At 44.2% G+C, this 18,365-nt stretch overlaps 1 long non-coding RNA gene across 1 annotated transcript; it reads left to right on the forward strand.

Moving 5' to 3' along the window:
- The first annotated feature begins 292 nt into the window (after window positions 1-292).
- LOC116977344 lies at window positions 293-17,886 on the forward strand. Its single transcript, XR_004413197.1, has 3 exons — window positions 293-417; window positions 6,718-6,720; window positions 17,876-17,886. It is a non-coding gene; the product is annotated as an uncharacterized LOC116977344 (long non-coding RNA).
- The last annotated feature ends 479 nt before the right edge of the window (window positions 17,887-18,365 follow it).

Here is an 18,365-nt window from a genome sequence, read left to right on the forward strand (position 1 = left end):
GCACCCACCCAGTATTTTGCTGATTTTTATATTTGCGCTCTGAATTTTCAGCTCCATAAAACTATTCGAGACTGCGAAAGATTGTTGCAGGAAGGACGCGTGACACCAATGGGCTTTCACGCACAGGACATTCGACTTCTGTCGCTCAATGATGGAAGATGAAATAAGTGATGGTCAATGGGATTTTGCATGGAATATGATAAATGGGGCGATCACTTATAGAAATAACAAGGTATAGATCTATTCTTAAAATTCTTCCCTTCATTCAGCGTCTCTGTTAAAACTCTTTATTTCTCACATCATAAAGCAACATAGTTTTAATGTGTGGTGTTGTCTGTGCAGTTAATGGAAGCACGTGCACCTGAGGCGCAGCGTCCACTGGTTCCTCAGCCTCGCCCGCCTCACTTCTATGACCAGGTATTAACAAAGATATGTGCGCTTCCCTAACTTGATTCATAATCTGTGTTTTTTTTATACATTGACTAATACATAACTCTGTGATTCTAAAGTACACAGACAGGCCCTATGGATTGCCGCGTGCAATGGGGGGACATCCACTATTCCGTGCTGAACAGGTAAACTATTGTGTTTAGTGCGATATAAATTAAAAAATAAACATATGGACAACAACTTATTCATGAGTTGTGTTAATGAGATTTAAGAGAAGAACTCTGATCTTCAAAGGGAACTTTAATGAAAGGTCCCGCAATTGTAAGGTCCGTGAGAAATTTTTCACATGTACTTCTTAATTTCCTTCTAGAGACACTCACCATCACCTCTGATGTTTGCAGAGCTGCAGCCTGCTTGAAATCCACCTTTGCCTGTTGTTTACGGAGAGGTCCGTGCACAAAGTCCTTTTCAAGAAAGGGCAGAAGGTTGCGCTGACGTCAACTACCCCAGTTAACCCTCGGAAGCTGAGAATATTTTTTGTGGTGTTTCAAATAACAGTTTGAGTTTTAGTTTATTTTATTTCTTGGCCACTCACCATTTGGTGTGACATCTATAGTCCTTTGTAAATGTCTGTATGTTAATTTATGTGTCCTTTACTCTTGTGCATTTTTTTTCTCTGTTGGTGGCTCCACATTTTATTATATCCTGAAGTGTGATAAAGCTTTCACCTCAGCATTTTGATTGTCATTGCTTGTTTACCTCACTGCTAAATAAATTTATTTTTTACTATCAGCTTGATGTCTGCAAATCGTCATTAATACATCACTACAAGATGAATGTCTCTAATGTTATAATCCCTCTCATGCTGAAACACAAAATGCCTTAATGGAGGCGATATAATCACATTTTCACTCATTTACATTTTTGAGTGTGCAGGACCCTGAAATGTTCAGCTATTTAAACGTGTTCTTCACCTCTTGGTAGAAAATGAAATAAGACAATCAGCACGGTAAATGTGATACAAAGTCTTTATTCCTATTTGACAATATAAGAAGACGAATTCTGTCACATATTGAGAGGAGATGCATCACACAAAACATTTGTCTGTAAAAGGGCCTCGCAAACACGAAATACAACAAATGAGGCACGCAAGATTATTTAAAACACATTATATCCATCAACCTCCGCTACAAGCGGGAACTCATGCATTTAAAGGGACAATGCAATGTTCTAAACGGCAGGTTTTGCGGACGAACATCTTATAGGAAGCACTTTTCAGAGGACAACACTAGGAAGTCAGCTTATAACATGCAGTAGTGTTCCTGTGGTCGGCTACCCATCAATATAGCTGTCCTGCCACGGCACACTCCCCAATTGTGAATTGTAGTAAGCGCAGAGATGGTCTCTTTGCTCTTTCACACTGGATGTGCCCGAGTTACCTTTCAAACGCTGCAGTGAGACCATTTTCAACTTGTTCGCACCACTTCTCCAAGCACCTAGTGTTACTTCCCCTGTGTCACTGTCCACTATGTCACCGTCCTGGATGGATGTTGCTGATCCAGCAGCTGCACCTCTCATTCGGATCAGGTTGTGCAGAACACATGCTGCATATACTATACTCTCCACATTCTTGGGCCTCTGCTCCATTGTCTTGAGCAAGCATCTAAATCTGTTTGCCAAGATGCTAAAATAATTTTCTACTACTCTCCTGGCCCTTGACAGCCTGTAATTGAAGATCCTCTGTTCCCTAGTTAGATTCCTCTGTGGATATGGCTTCATAATCCAGGGCCGTAGTGCAAAGGCTTCGTCAGCAACCATCGCATATGGGGTGTCCGGGCTGTCTTCTCCTGACAGAGGTTCTGGATCAGGCATGCCTGCTGTTCCACCTTCCATTTTCTTTCCAAGCCAGGTTTCTTTCCAAATCCGGCCATCACCAACACTTCCAGGTGTGCCCACATCCACATACAGGAAGTTGTAGTTATAATCAACCACCGCCATGAGTACAATTGAGTGGAATTTCTTGTAATTGAAATAATTTGAGCCACCTCCGGGTGATTTACGAATTGCCACATGCTTGCCATCCAAAGCCCCACATGTGTGAGCAAAGTTCCACCTGTTTTCAAACCCCAGTGCAACTCTCTTCCACGCATCTGGTGTACTGGGGCATTCCATCACTTCAGCTGAATAAAATTGGATGATCGCCTCACAGGTTTCTCGGACAATACCACAGATGCTGTTGGTGGCGACAAGAAAGTTGTAAGATAGACTTTTATAAGAATCGCCTGAGGCCAAGTAGCGGAGGGTGATTGCTATGCGCAACCCTGGTTCCAGTGCCTTTCTCATTACAGTGTCAGTCTTCTTCAGCAGAGGTCCCAAATTATTCTTTAACTCATTAAAGAGCTCGGGTGAAATTCTGACAAAGTTTTTGAATGCACTTTTATCCTCTTCGCACAGCACATTAAGCAGTTGCTCATATTGTCCAAATTGAGGTCTCCGTTGAAACATGGGCTTAACCCAGTAAGACTTCCTCTTAATTCTCTTTTTAATTAATCTCACCATTCTGCCTTCACGCAAGCGTTTTCAATGCACATGTTGCGCTAATGCATACAGCGCGTCAATGAAAATAACAACCAGCCTGTACTCGAACCAACTTTGTATAGGCATGTCTGCAAATGAGCCAATTCTACGAACGGAGGATATTTATATAGTGTGTGAAAAAAAGTGACATCATTTGTGCCACGTGATTAACTACACTACAGTCCACGATGTTCATTCACGATTAACGGGAAAGATCGGGAGACGGACAAGTCACTCGCACAAATGACAGAATTGCCGAGTACCGTGGGAACTCTTTATCTACCCCCCGTTATATCGTGCGGAACTCGTGCTGGACCACGACCACTTCACTCTGGTGACATCTTGCGTCAGGTCGCACCGTGAGAACCGGCCATTACACTTTCCTCTGCCAGAGGAGAGCTGGTCCTTACCCTTAACAACTTCTTGTTTGACTCCTCCCACTTCCTCCAAATCCATGGCGTAGCTATGGGCACTCGCATGGGCCCCAGCTATGCCTGCCTCTTTGTAGGGTACGTCGAACAATCACTGTTCCAGGCATACGCTGGCCCTGTCCCTGAACTCTACCTCCGCTACATTGATGACTGCACCTGTGCTACCTCCTGCACCCATGCAGAACTCACTGACTTCATCAACTTCACGACTAATTTCCATCCGAATGAATGAATGAAAAAGTTTATTGGCCAAGTATTCACATGCAAGGAATTTGCCTTGGTGCTCCGCCTGCATCACATTTGATTGCAACATGCGCCTTAATTTAGTTCAACAAAGAAACTGACAAGTTACTAAAGAACCTTTGATAACATCACATACAGTGACAGATAGGAATGAAACATAAAACATTAATAATAAAACATTATCGATTAAACATGTGAATTAAATAAAATACCAGAGCAAAAGGAGGCTACAGATTTTTGATTGGGGATGATCAGCCATGATCACACGAAGGGCCGAATGGCCTACTCCTGCACCTATTGTCTATTGTCTATAGTCTATTGTCTAACAATGGGCCATTATGGATTCAACCCTTCCTGAGGTCATCTATTGCTGGCCCTGTTTTATTCTAACCTTCTCTATCTTTCAGTCTGATGAAGGGTCTCGACCCGATACGTTACCCATTCCTACTATCCAGATATGCTGCCTGGCCCGCTGAGTTACTACAGCATTTAGTGTATATCTTAAACCAAAATAACAAATTTTCATCATAATATCTATCCTCAATGGGTTCTGAATCCAATCTGCACAGTCATCATGGATCCCATGCAGCGTAATCCTCTGGACCAGCCTACCATGAAAGGCTTTATCAGGTGTTCTTTTGTTCTTGTGTTCCAGCCCCAAGCTCTTGATAATTAGCAAAAAAATAGTTTTATCTGCACAGTTAAAAGATGTAATACAGCTGTCATTTTAAAATTATTCAGCAGGAATAAATAAGCACAAGAAAATGTTAGTTGCTTAAAGGAAAAACCCGCTTAATTCAAAGTACCATTCACAACAGGAATCATGCTTCAGGGGAAGATGTTATTACATCTGCCAGCTTAAAGTTTGGAAGCACCAATTATTTATTCTTCTTATTTAAAATACCTGTATAGCCCTAATTATTATTTTTTGAGGCATTTTCACTTAATAGAATCAAATTTCATTAATCACGACTGATTATGCTGGCGGCACGGTGGCGCAGTGGATACCCGGGTTTGATCCTGGCTGCAGGTGTTGTCTGTACAGAGCTAGTACGTTATCCCCATGACCTGCGTGGGTTTTCGCTGAAAACTTTGGTTTCCTCCCACACTACAAAGGCATACAGCTTTGTAGGTTAATTGGCTTGGTGTAAATGAATTTTTTTTTATGCCTGGTGTAGGATAATGTTCATGTGTGGGGTTCGCTAGTCAGTGTAGACTCGATGGGTCAAAGGGCCTGTTTCTGTGCTGTATCTCTAAACTAAATAATATCTTTTATTCACTCATCATTTGTTATTAGTGATGAAATTCGGCATTTGGATCGGGACACAAACATTGTCTTTCTCGATTCAAGACAAATGGTGTACTTTCTTTTTAGCGTGTTGCATCAACAAGCTGCAGGAAAAGGGATACTTTAACAAGTTCTTGAGCTGCAAAAACAATGGAGACAAACAAATGTTACCTGAGAATGTGGTGCTTTCTGATCTTGTTATCTTCCAGGAATTACTAAAAAACACCCAGCATAGGTTCAAAAACCTGGAAGAATCTCTGGAGTAACTTGATGGGCTGAATGACCTGCTACTATTCTGTGAGGAATATTATATGAAAGCAGAAATAAAGTACTTCCTTTGCTATGAATCACTCCCTGACAGAAATTTATTACTTTAATTTTCATCTTTTTGGATTTGACCAATCTCCCCTTGAAAAAAGAACACCTACCTCAGAACTCAGAAACTGGGAATGGTTGGCACGCTGATTGTTCAGGAATGGTAACAATGCCACAATATGGTCAGTTGAACACATTTAATTGCAGGCGAACAGAAGAGAATCATCTTTGAAAAGTTTTCATTTTTAAAAGAACACAATGGTCTCTGAAAACATTCAGATAAAGTGCGCAGGACTGTTATTTGCTGAGCTCTTTCCTGCCAAACACTACTCAGCTACAGAGAAGAGAACAACGTGACAGTCATTGCTGCATATTCCTACACATGAGTTTAACACAATGACAATTCACATTCACACACCTTTGGCTTTCCCCACTACTGTTAGCCTCTGAATTCAATTTGTCTGCATATTTGCATGTGTCAGAACTAGTTACTGACAAGAAAATTACTGTTCCAAAATGATGGCAAGACTCCTCTGATTGCAAATTGTTAGTGACATAAAAATCAGAAAAGTTTGTGCCGATCTTTACTTCTCGGAATCTTATTACAGGGTTCTGAAAAAAAATCACATTTATGACTTTGTTAGAAGCGGCATGCAGAGGTTACCGTTTTTACTCTGTTCATTCAATGTTATTATGTCGATAACTCTAGGTGCTGCAGCTGTGTGTGAGCAGCAGAAGATGCTGGAAGGCAAGGGTTTAGTTTAGCTCCAATCCGACGTCTACCTGGATCTGTTAAACCTGAGAAACATTTCCAGGGATGGTGTTCTAGGCTCTCCCCGCCCAGCGCCTGATGTCTCGCACGACACGGCCCCAGCTTCCCATCGCCCAGCAACAGCTGAAGCTACAGGTGCTCAAACCAACTGCGGTCCAACAGCGCATTCAGGAGAAACATGATGTCCAGAAGTGTTCTTATGACAAGTCGAGCAAACCACTTAAACCGTTACTGCAAGGTCCAATGGTCCGCCTGCAGACTGCAGTTGGACATACCCGAATGGGTTTCGTTGAGGGGCCAGCCAAGGAACCTCGTTCCTACCTTGTCAACATCGATGGTGTTCTGTACAGCCGTCAACATCTCCTGCCCGTGAATGAACCGCGACCAGCTCTTCCCGGTCCCTGCGCACCGCCTTGGTTTTCAAGACACCTGCTGCTGTTGTCCGCCCCAGGCCCCCTAACCCCAGCATGTATTCCCCGCATCGTTCGGTTCCCTCATCCCCGCATCGTTCGGTTCCCTCATCCCCCAGTGCCCCTAGTCCTGCATGCTTGCCCCGCCTCTCCTCTCCAGGTTCCCAGGCTGTGTTCTCCTTCTTCGGTTCTCCACCACCCAGCCCTAATAACTTTTCCGGAACGGAGGGGGAAGGGTTTGGCCGTACGTGCTCGGGTCGGGTTAGTAGACCGCCTGACAGGTACGATGAGTATGTTTAACCACATGTGTTTTAACAACTGCTCAACAATTTTTTTTCTCTACGGGGAAGGATGTAAATTGGTTAGTGCATGTGCACCAATCAGAGTAACGTACTAACACTAGCTCCACCTTACTGTACACTTTATATTAACATTCACTTCCCATATTGCGTAGTTACACCGGTGGTAGTGATGAATTAACAACGTATTGTACTGCACCACCATGACTGATGATTAAAGCTGACTTTGAACACCAGACTGTGTATGTACAGTTCTCTACAATTACTTTCCATAATTTGTGCCATTTGGTAAAAAAATAGGAATTATCAGATGTGTTGTGATTTTAATGGAGCTAAGGAATTAAGGTGAAGTTTGGAAATGTGGGAACAACTGGAAACTTATTTCAATGAGTAGCACAGATACAATGGATGAAATGGCCTCCTTCTGTGCTATGTGAAGTCATGATTCGGTGAAGTATTCATTTCAACAGATATAATAGACTTGGCATAGAAGAGCTCGAAATGTGGTGAAGAAGGGTCCTGACCCAAAATGTCACCTATTCATGATCTCCAGAGATTTTGCTTGACCTGCTGAGTTACTGCAGCACTTTGTGTCTTCTTCTGCTGTGTAGAATATGGTAGCATTGTGGGTGGCACAGTGACGCAGTGGTAGAGTTGCTGCCTTACAGTGCCAGAGACCTGGGTTTCGATCCTGACTATGGGTGCTTGTCTGTCCCGGGTTTGTATGTTCACCCTGTGACCGGGTGTTTTTTTCTCCAGGTGCGCCAGTTCCTCCCAAATTCCAAAGACATGCAGGTTTGTAAGTTAATTGGCTTCTGTAAATTGTAGGATAAGACTAGTGTACGTGGTGATTATTGGGCCGTGCTAACTCGATGGGCTGAAGACTCGATTTCCACACTATATCTCTAAACTTGCTTTACCGCGCTCTAAAGGGTATTCCCTTATCATGTATGTGTACACTGTGAATGGCTCGATTGCAATCATGTATTGTCTTTCCGCTGGCTGGTTAGCATGCAATAAAAGCTTTTCACTGTACCTCGGTATACGTGACAATAAACTAAACTGAAACTGAGAGTGAACTAAACTAAACGTCATTACGTTGGGGCCTGTCATCCTACACCTTCATATGTTTCTATATCTGCCATGTTTTCCACGAGGCTCCACTTTGCTTAAAGACAGGTTACTAAATATTTGAATCTATACTACAAATCCAAAATAATATGAATTCTGTGCACAGAGGAGAATTCAGCACTGACAGGAACTGTGTTCAAACAAATGTAGAATTTCTCCTGTGCCAGCAAACATTGTGTATATATTTCATAAATATTTCAAAACTCTGGCTCACAAATTCAAATCCCCAAGAGATTGAATGCAAATTTCAGTCAAAGTTGCCGCAGGGTAAAATGTACAGGAGAATGTACTGTAAGAATAGAACAGGCCCAGGGGTGTTATGTGTTCCAATACTGGCGTAGTTAGTCTAAAGGTTCATCACTACTGCTTGTGCAATAGAAGCAGCCTCCACTGGTGATCTGCAACAAACCCTGCAACAACGCAGACACTGTGCAGCATCCTGCAACCCAGACACCACACTACAAATTGCTCACTGGTCAGAAACCATGCTGTAACCATGGAGTCATGCAGCAATCCTGGTGCCATATAATAATTCTGCCACAAAGCAACATCCCTGGAGCCCGCAGCATATGTAAAGCTAATCAACAAGCTAGTGGCATGCAGAGCTGAATCCCTGAGCTGTGCAGCAATTCTGACACCATGCAGCAATGCACAATAAGCTTTGCTGGGCAAGCCATGTTTTTTGCATGCCCACATGAATTCGAGAACATACATGAAAACCAAATAAAGACTGCAGATGATGGAAATCTGAACTAAAAAACAGAAAATGCTGGAAAAACTGAAAAAATCAGGCAGCATCTGTGAAAAGAGAAAGTGTTAATGTTTCTGGATGAGAGGCAAGGTTAGCCTGATCCCTTTCTTGCTTTATTGTGAGTGCCATTCACAGGCCTTAAATATACAAAATACTTTTGCATAACTAACGTCAAAATATGTGATGGACATTGTTTGACCTTACAGTGAATATATTATTGGCATCAAGGATCTGAGCTAAATTTATGGTAATGCATTGTACATTCACACAGGGCCCAAACTCAATTCCTGTTCTTTAGCAAGTATTATGTGGGGGTAGTGGGGTAAAGAAGTTCCCCCTCATGTTACCCCTAAACTTTTGTCCCTTAATTCTCAAATCATGTCCTCTTGTTTGAATCTTCCCTACTCTCAATGGAAAAAGGACGTCAGGAGCTCCAAGCCGCAGGAGCTCCAAGCCGCAGGAGCTTTGACCGCCCCGACATAGGATCTTCAACTGCCCCGACGCGGGAGCTTCAATCGGCTCGATGCGGAAGCTTCGATCGTCCCGACGCGGGAGCTCCGATCACTGGCTGCAGGAGCGTCGATCACCCGGACTGCGGATGGTCCGACTCCCCCGACCGCGGGAGAATAAAGAGGGTATAGCGGAACCTGCTGATGCACGCCAGCATCGAACCCTGCGGTTTTTGCACGGTTTCTGAGCTCAGCCCGCCAGTCGATTGAGGACCACTGTTGTGGTCAGTTGTGTGTTAGGACTTGCGATACTAGAGAACCTTGATTCTGAATAAATCTTGTTTCAAACCACTGGTCGTTGTCTCTAATCCACCAAATTGGTGACCCCGACATGATTAACCGTCGTTGGACTGAAAGACATGCAAGAGGAATATTTTCCCACCGAGGCGGTCGGCACCCAGAAGGACTTTACCAGCCGTCGGCTGGCCCCCCCAAATTGGTGACCCCGACGTGATAAGCGGTCGTCTGGTGTAGGCGGGCGCCGTAAAACTGCGCTAAGCCGGTCCACAGAGATGAGGTAAACTGTGCCCCTCAGTCTGTGGTGATGTTGGACGGGACCCCAAAACGAACTATCCAGTTAAACACGATAGCCCGAGCACAAGCCTCCATGGAGGTATCCGACAACGAGATTGCCTCCGGCCATCTAGTGAACCTGTCCACTATTGTAAGCACATGCATGGCACCACGTGAACATGGTAAGGGTCCGACAAGGTCCACCCTTCATCCTCCTGCTCTCCGAGGAATAAAGCTTGCCCAGCCTGCCCAGCCTGTCCCTATAGCTCAGGCCCTTGAGTCCAGGCAACATCATTGTAAATCTTCTATGCACCCTTTTTTTGCTTAACATCTTTCCTTTAACACGGTGACCAAAACTGAACACAATACTTCAAACGTGGTCTCAACTATGTCTTATATAACTGTAACATAAGCTCCCAACTCAATACTCTGCCAAATGAAGTCCAAAGTGCCGAAAGCCTTCTTGACCACCTGTGACAACACTTTCAAGGAACCATGTACCTGCAATCAGAGATCTCCATGCTCTACAACACTCCCTAGAAACCTGCCCTTCATTGTATAGGTCCTGCCCTGTTTAGACTTCCCAAAATGCAACACCTCGTACTTATCTATATTAAACTCTATTAACCATTTCTCAGCCCCCCTGCCCAACCAATCAAGATCCTGCTGTAATTTTTGACAACCATTTTCGCTATCCGCAATACCACCCACTTTTGTGTCATCTGCAAACTTACTAATCATGTATTGTATTGATATAGATGACAGACAGCAATGGGCCCAGCACCAAACCCTGAGGCACACCATTATTCACAGGCCTCCACACCGAAAGACAAATTTCCATCATCACCCTCTGCTTCCTTCCATGAAGCTAATTTTCTATTCAGTTAGCTCACTCTCCTTGGATCCCATACGATCTAACCTTCCAGAGTAGCCTACCATGTGGAACCTTGTCAAATACCTTGCTGAAATCCATATATACAATGTCTGCAGCACTGCCTTCATCAAATTTTTGGTCACATCTTCAAAAACTTTGGGAGACATGACCGCCCATGTGCAAATCTTGCTATTTCTAATCAGCCCTTGTCTCTCTAAATGCATATCTTATCACTCAGAATACTATTTAGTAACTTTCTGACCACAGATGTTAGACTCACTGGCTTATAGCTCCCAGGATTTCCCTTGCAGCCCTTCTTAAATATAGGCACACCATTGTCAGCATCTCATCAGTATTTAATGATGACTCATAAATCTCAGCCAGGGCAACAGCAATTTCATCTCTAGATTCCCACAGCATCCTCTGATATACCTGATCAGACCTGGGAGATGTGTCTATCTCCATACATATTAGGACCTTCAGCACCTCCTTGACTGTGATACTGACTGCCCTCAGGACACTTCCATTAATTTCCGCAAGCTCCCAGTCCCCATATCTTTCTCCATGGTTAAAACATAGAAATACTCTGTGAGGATCTTGTCCATCTCCTGTGGTGCTTCACAGTTAACCACTTTAATTCCTGAGGGGCCCTATTCTGTCTCTGGTTACTCGTTTCCCCTTAATGTACTTATAAAATCTCAAGATTACTCTTAATAGTATCTGGCAGAGCTATCTCCTGCCCACTTTTTGCTCTCCTGAATTCCTTCTGAGGCATGCTCCTCAGCTAACGAAACTCCTCCAGGGATACACTTGATCCCAACTGTCTATACCTGGCCCACGCCTCCTTCTTATTCTTGATCAGAGCCTCAATTTCTCACATCTGAGGTCTGAAGGAATTTCTCGACCCAAAACATCACCCATTCCTTCTCTCCAGGGATGCTGCCTGTCCCGCTGAGTTACTCCAGCATTTTGTGTCTATCTTCCTTACGTCCACCTGCCTTGCCCTTCAGGCTAACAGTAATATGCATGCCCCAAACTCTTGTCAGCACACTTTTAAAAACATCCCACTTTCCAGACATTCCTTTTCCTGCATACATCCTGCTCCAATCAACTTGAGTGGGTTCCTGTCCAATAACTTCAAAGTTGGCCTTCCCCCAATTTAGTATTTTAACTTGTGGTCCCACCCTGTCTCTATCCATAACTATATATGTTTTCTATGTTTCTGATAGAAAAATGGTGGCTGGGCCCAAAAGGCTCATCCACGAACACTTCAACCACTTGCCCCTCCCAATCTCCTAATACTCTCACGTGTAGGCCTCTCTCTATATTGCCTAAGGAAACTCTCCTGAACACATTTGACAAATTCTGCCACATCAAAACTTTTTGTACTATGTCAGTCCCAGTCTATATTGGAAAAGTTAAAACCCACGACTAAGACAACCTTATTAGTCCCGCAGCTGCCTGCAATCTTCTCGCATATTTGCTCTTCTAATTCCCTTTGACTATTTGGGGGGGGCCTGTAGTATACTCCCAACAAGGAGATCATCCCTTTCTTATTTCTCTATACCATCAACTATTCAACTATATATTGTAGTAAATGCCTACTATGTTCTGTGTGCTGAAGCAAAGCAAGAATGTCATTGTCCTATCAGGGACACATGACAATAAACTCACTTGAACTTGTACACTTGAACATCCATGTAGCCTCCCATGACGAACCATCAGTAATGTCATCTCTGACCACTGCCGTGACAGCCTCCTTAATCAAAAAAGTAACATCCCCTTCTCTCTTACCCCCATCTCCATCTCTCCTGTAGCATTTGTACCCCTGAACATCAAGCTACCAGTCCTGACCCTCTCTTAACCAGATTCTGTGAAGGCTTCAACGTCCCAGGCGCACGTACCTATCCACGCTCTGACCCATCAACCCTCTCGCATTAAAATGAGTGCAGTTAAAACCAACAGTGCTTCCTCGTTCCTTGCCATTCTCTTGTCTATTCTGTCCACTGAACTTTCTCTTGTTACCATCCATGCCGACTTCCAGCTTCCCACCTGCCTCGGTCCTGCATAAGATTCCAACCCTCTGCCAATCTAGTTTAAACACACCCGTGTAGCACTGGTGAACCTGTCTGCCAGGATATTCTTCCACACAAAAGAGTTCTTCAGGGCAATAGCAAAGGAGATTACAACTTCCATTTGCCGAGCAGGAGGATGGTTATCGTAACACAATCCTGTTGTTCATGCCAGTTCTGACAAGTTGGACATTGAATTGAATTGAATTGAATACTTTAGTCACAGCGAAAGTCTTTACTTGCATACCCAAATTATGCAAATAGTCACCCCCATAAAAGGCGCTTACAAAGTTAAAACCCCCCCCCCCCCCCTTGCGCCAGTTACTCCTTGTTCTTCTCCCCCCCCTCACGGTGGTCCCCCCATACTGGGTCCCCATTTTTCTTTCCCATCCTTTACAGCGGTCCCCCCATGTTCCTTCCCTCAACAGTGATATCCTCACTTCCACGTGTCCATCCTTGTCCATTGATGGGCGCCATCATCGAACGCCGCACCGACCTCTCCAGAATTGCTGCCGGATTCTCTATAGATGCTTCTGTGGTGCCGACCCAGGCCACAGCCACGAGGTCCGTCGACTCAGGCATAAATGGCCGTGGGCGCCATCGGCCCGCGAGTCTTCACCTCTGACCTTCGAGGACCGGCCCACGAGGCTCCATTACTGGCCTGTGAGGCTCCACCGCCAGCCCGTGAGGCCCGGGCTCCAACCCGTGAGGCTCTACCTCCAACTCGCGAGGTTCCAGTCCCTGAGGCCCGGGCTGCGAGGCAACGGCCTCGGCTTCACAGTGGCACCACCAGAAGTCATCTACCGCAGCGGCACCTCCAGAAGGCGCTCTCTTCGCTCTCATATATATAATAGAACACTTAATGATTTCATGGTTAATCCTTTCTCCGTCAACTCTTCTCTCTATTAGACTTTGGACATTTTTATCTATTCCAGCATTCTATTATTTTTATCTATTCCAGCTATTCCAATACCGGGATGTGGTGTGGCGGCGCCTAACGGCAGCGGCTCGACTGCAGTCCGCCTATCTTTTAAAACATTTTTGTCTCATTAAATGTATGATTTGATTCTAGTTTTTATTTATTTTTTAGTTGTGTATATGTAGGGGGGGGGGGGGGGGGGGGAAACCGTTTAATCTCTTCCCTGTACGGGGACCCGACTTTTTCCATGACTCAGGTCTCCGATGTCGTTGGGCCTAACATCATGGAGCCGGTGGCGGCCTCCAGCCGGAACCAACCTAAGGGCTCCAGTCGCGGAGCCTGTGGACTCGCCATCGCGGTGCTGGCCGACTTCGGAACAGGAAGAGCTGAGGTGGCGCACGGCTGTGACCTGACTTCGTAGCTTTGGAGGCTCCGGCCACAGGCCCGGTGGACAGGAACATCGGGAGCTCGCAGGTCCCTGGAGGGAGACCGCTTTTCAGAGCTCCCGCAACGGCAACTTCTCCCGCTGGAATTGTGGGGTTTAAAGGACTCGGAGCGGGGCCTAACATCTCCCTGCACAGTTAAACGGCCGTGGGACTTACCATCACCCGCTGGGGGCTTTAACATCGGAGCCCCAGTTGCCTCGACGTTGCAGTTGGACTGCTGGACCGCGGGAGAAGAACAAAGGGAAGAGATAAGACTTTTGCCTTCCATCACAGTGAGGAGGTGTTGGAGATTCACTGTGATGGATGTTTGTGTAAATTGTGTTAAGTGTGGGTCTTGTTTTTTTTTGTAATGTTAAGACTGTAGAAATGCAATTTTGTTCAAACCAAGCTGTTTGAATGATAATAAAAGGCATTCTATTCTATTCTATTCTATTTTATTTGCCTTGTCAAGCGCATGTAGTGCTATTTAGTACCATCCTTCCCAATTTGCCTTAAGAACCAAACAGCATAGCAACATAGAAATAGGTGCAGGCCGTGTCAGATCTGAATCTGCGTTTATCTTTCAATAAGCTCTTGCTTAATACTCCCCCTTACCCACATTCTCACCACTATTTACATGCTTCTTACTTCCCTGACTGTTCACATTCAGGTCACCCCAGAATATGCTCTGCAATGGAGGAAGTTCCAAACATCGGGCAGCACAGTGGCACAGTGATATAGAGTTGCTGCCTTATAGCGCCAGAGACCCGGGTTTGATCCTGACTACAGGTATGGTCTCTACAGAGTTTGTGCGTGCTTCCTGTGACTGGGGTTTTCTCCGGGCGCTCTGGTTTCCTGTCACATTCCAAAGACATGCGGGTTTGTAGGTTAATTGGCTTCTGGTCAATAGACAATAGACAATAGACAATAGGCAATAGGTAATAGGTGCAGGAGTAGGCCATTTTGGCCCTTCGAGCCAGCACCGCCATTCAATGTGATCATGGCTGATCATCCCCAATCAGTACCCCGTTCCTGCCTTCTCCCCCGACTCCGCTTGGTCCTTGGTGTGTAGGATAGAACTAGTATATGGGGATCGATGTTCTGCATGGACTTGGATGGACCGAAGGGCCTGTTTCCATATGGTATATCTAAACTAAACTGATTTCATTTCAAACCTAAAATCTCAGCATTCTATCTTTTAGGCCTAATGGGGCTTTCTCACGGGGCGACTTGACGCAAGAGGTAACCAGAGTTGAACATCGTGGGAACCTCGTACGATAACCGTACGGCATTCGTGGACCACCGTGGACCACCGTGGCGCTAACGGCAGGTACTCATGTAACTTGTTGACTCGGGAGAAAATTCAAGCAAGCTTGAATTTCTTCAAGAGTGACTTGTACACTTGTGGTTGAACATTGAAACATTATATGGACGTAGTGGCCAGTGCGATATCCGTAATAACTCTTGCGTTTACCTTCTGCCTTCACGCAAGCGTCCTCGATTCACATAGAGGGCTGCTGCATACAGCGCGTCAATGAAAAACACCACCATCCTTTACTCAAAACTACTTAGTACAGGCATGTCTCCAAATGAGCCAATTCAACTTATAGTGTGTGAAAAAAAAAGTTTTATAGTGTGTGAAAAAAAAAGTGACATCATTTGTGCCACGTGATGATTTAACAACACTTCACAGTTCACAATGTTCATTCAAGATTTAACGGGAAAGATCGGGAGACGGACAAGTCACTCGCACAAATAACAGAAATGCCGAGTACCCGTGGGAACACTTTATCTACCCCCCGTTATATCATGTGATATCGTGCTAGACCACGACCACTTCACTCTGGTTACATCTTGCGTCAAGTCGCCCCGTGAGAAAGCCCCATTAGTCTTACCTTTACGGCAGCTGTATAAAACACGGTTAATCTGCAACATTTATTGTTGTGAAATCATATTAAAATTTTTGAAACATAATTTGAAAATTAGAATGTAGGACATGATGATGTGAGCTAATTAAAAAGCCTGCAGGCCGAGAATTTAGATCGCAGCTGTTTAGATGTGAATAAACATGGTTGCCTTTGATGACTGTGCCAAATTGGGTCCCTCCAAAAACTTGTGAAATTGAACATAATCTGGTGTGAAACAGCATTATGCTGATTTAATTCCAGAAACAAGGACTTAATCAGAATCTGAACAATTTCCAATGGACCAGGCTCAATATAGAGCAACTCCTAACACTTTTGCTGTCCTGCAATCAGAAAGCCACTTGAGGGTACACTCTACAATAGTAAGATTAAACGAGAACTTACCAATTCGAAGTTTGATCGTTATTTTATGAGGAGTACGTTGAGGGAATACGTGAAGAACCCCACCAGGACGCATGCGTGTCATTCTTCAAAGCAGCGGTGTGAAATCATAGATAACTGTAATGACTTAAACATAGTAAGATTAGAGAAGAAATACCAGTTGAGTATATGATCATGGGTGGGAGCGGAGGGCACGTATTCCCTCAACGTACTCCTCATAAAATAACGATCAAACTTCGAACTGGTAAGTTCTGGTTTAATCTTACTATTTTACTTCGGAGTCACGTGAGTGACTACGTGAAGATTTCTAAGCTCTGTGATTTCATGCCGTGGAAACGAGTCCATGCATCACATCTGCCTTAATGACTGTAGGAGGAATTGTGTCAACATATTTTAGACATGAATCCGACATTGAAATCCATGAATTGATTAACACAAATTATAGCCCCTATTTATGGGGTAATTAAATTACAGAACTTAAATTGTTTCTGCAAATGTTCCAGGTTTAATGACTGGTTTATGATAAAATAGTTGGAAGGTTTTTCCCCTGACCATCCTGCTGCCTTGAGGATTTGGTCCATTGGTACATCCAACTGCATAGCTGCCGATGTAGCTGCAGCCCTGGTGGAATGAGATTTAAAAATATTAGTATCCATCCCAGCCTGTATTAGAACCTGTTTCAGCCATCTTGAGATGGTCTGGACCGTCACTCTTTTGTGTGGTTGCTTATGGCTGACTAAAAGTGCCTTCTCATTGCCTCTGATGATTTTCGTGTTCTCCATGTATAACGACAAATGTCTTACTATACAGAGACGATCATCTGTTGGGTAAGACCTAAATTCTATATTGAGGCCTGCTGATCCCTGTCTGTTCTGCTTTACTAATTCATAAATATGAAACGTAATATTTTCAGATGAAGAAGTCATGTGTCCAGTCTTAATTTATGTAATGACTGTACCCTTTGTGCCGTGACCAATGCCATTAGCATGACTGTTTTTAATGTCAGACTATGTAGGGACAGAGCTGTTGCTGGAGACAAATTCCTGAGCATCTTCAGGACAATACTCACATCCCATATTTGGGAGTACCTGGTTCTTGGGGGATTGGTATTAAAAATTCCCCTCATAAGTTTTGTTACCAGTGGGTGAGTCCCAGCAGAGTGACGCTCTGTTCCTTGCCATAGATAAGTTGATAGGGCACTTCTGGCGCAGTTGATGGCACTATAACTGAGCACCCCATCATAATGGAGGCCTGCCAGGTATTCCAGAACATACGGGATGTTCATATCTCTGTAGGTGATGCTGTTTTTGTGACAATACATCTCCCACTTCCTGATATAGACCAGATACTGTTTTTTTGGTCACTGTCTGTGGCCCGCCGAAATCATGTTCACTGTTCGGTCCGTCAGTCCCAGCTGTAGTAGTGGTATTTTTAAACTCTACAAATTAATAAATTCAAATAGTTATGGCATGGGTGGCTATCCCTTGTTATGGGATGAACCAATAAGTCTGGTCTATTCGGGATGGTGATACATGGTTCTAATTACATGTTCAGTATCACTGGGAACCATGGTTGAGTAGGCCAATTGGGTACTACCAAAATACCAGACGCAGAGTCTTGCTGTATTTTCCTTAATACCCGACTGATGAGGCAGAAAGGAGGGAATGCATAAATAAACAATTCCCCCCCCCCCCCAATGCAGCGAAAATGCATCTGTCGCCGCTGCCCCAGGGTCTGGTTCCCACGAAACATAGTTTGATAAACGGTTATTAAGCCTGGATGCGAATAGATCGATATCTGGTGTTCCATATCGTGCTGTAATATCACCAAATACTTTTTATTCAACATCCATTTGGTGTTTTCATTAAATTTGCGTCTGCCACTAAATTTAGTTTACCTGGTAGGTAAATAGCTGATATCCAAATGTCTCTCTGGATACACCACTGCCAAATTGTATTAGCCAGATTGTCACATGATGTTGATTTGTTTCCACCCATGTGGTTGATATATGCTACCACGGTGGTATTGTCAATCTGTAGCCTAACATGCTGGTGATATGACCCAGTACAATATGACTTTAGGCCATAGAATGCACCCAACATTTCCAGGTAGTTTATGCCCAGTGTTAGTAATAATGATG

The sequence above is a fragment of the Amblyraja radiata genome, chromosome 9 (assembly GCF_010909765.2).
Source record: "Amblyraja radiata isolate CabotCenter1 chromosome 9, sAmbRad1.1.pri, whole genome shotgun sequence".
Classification (NCBI taxonomy): domain Eukaryota; kingdom Metazoa; phylum Chordata; class Chondrichthyes; order Rajiformes; family Rajidae; genus Amblyraja; species Amblyraja radiata.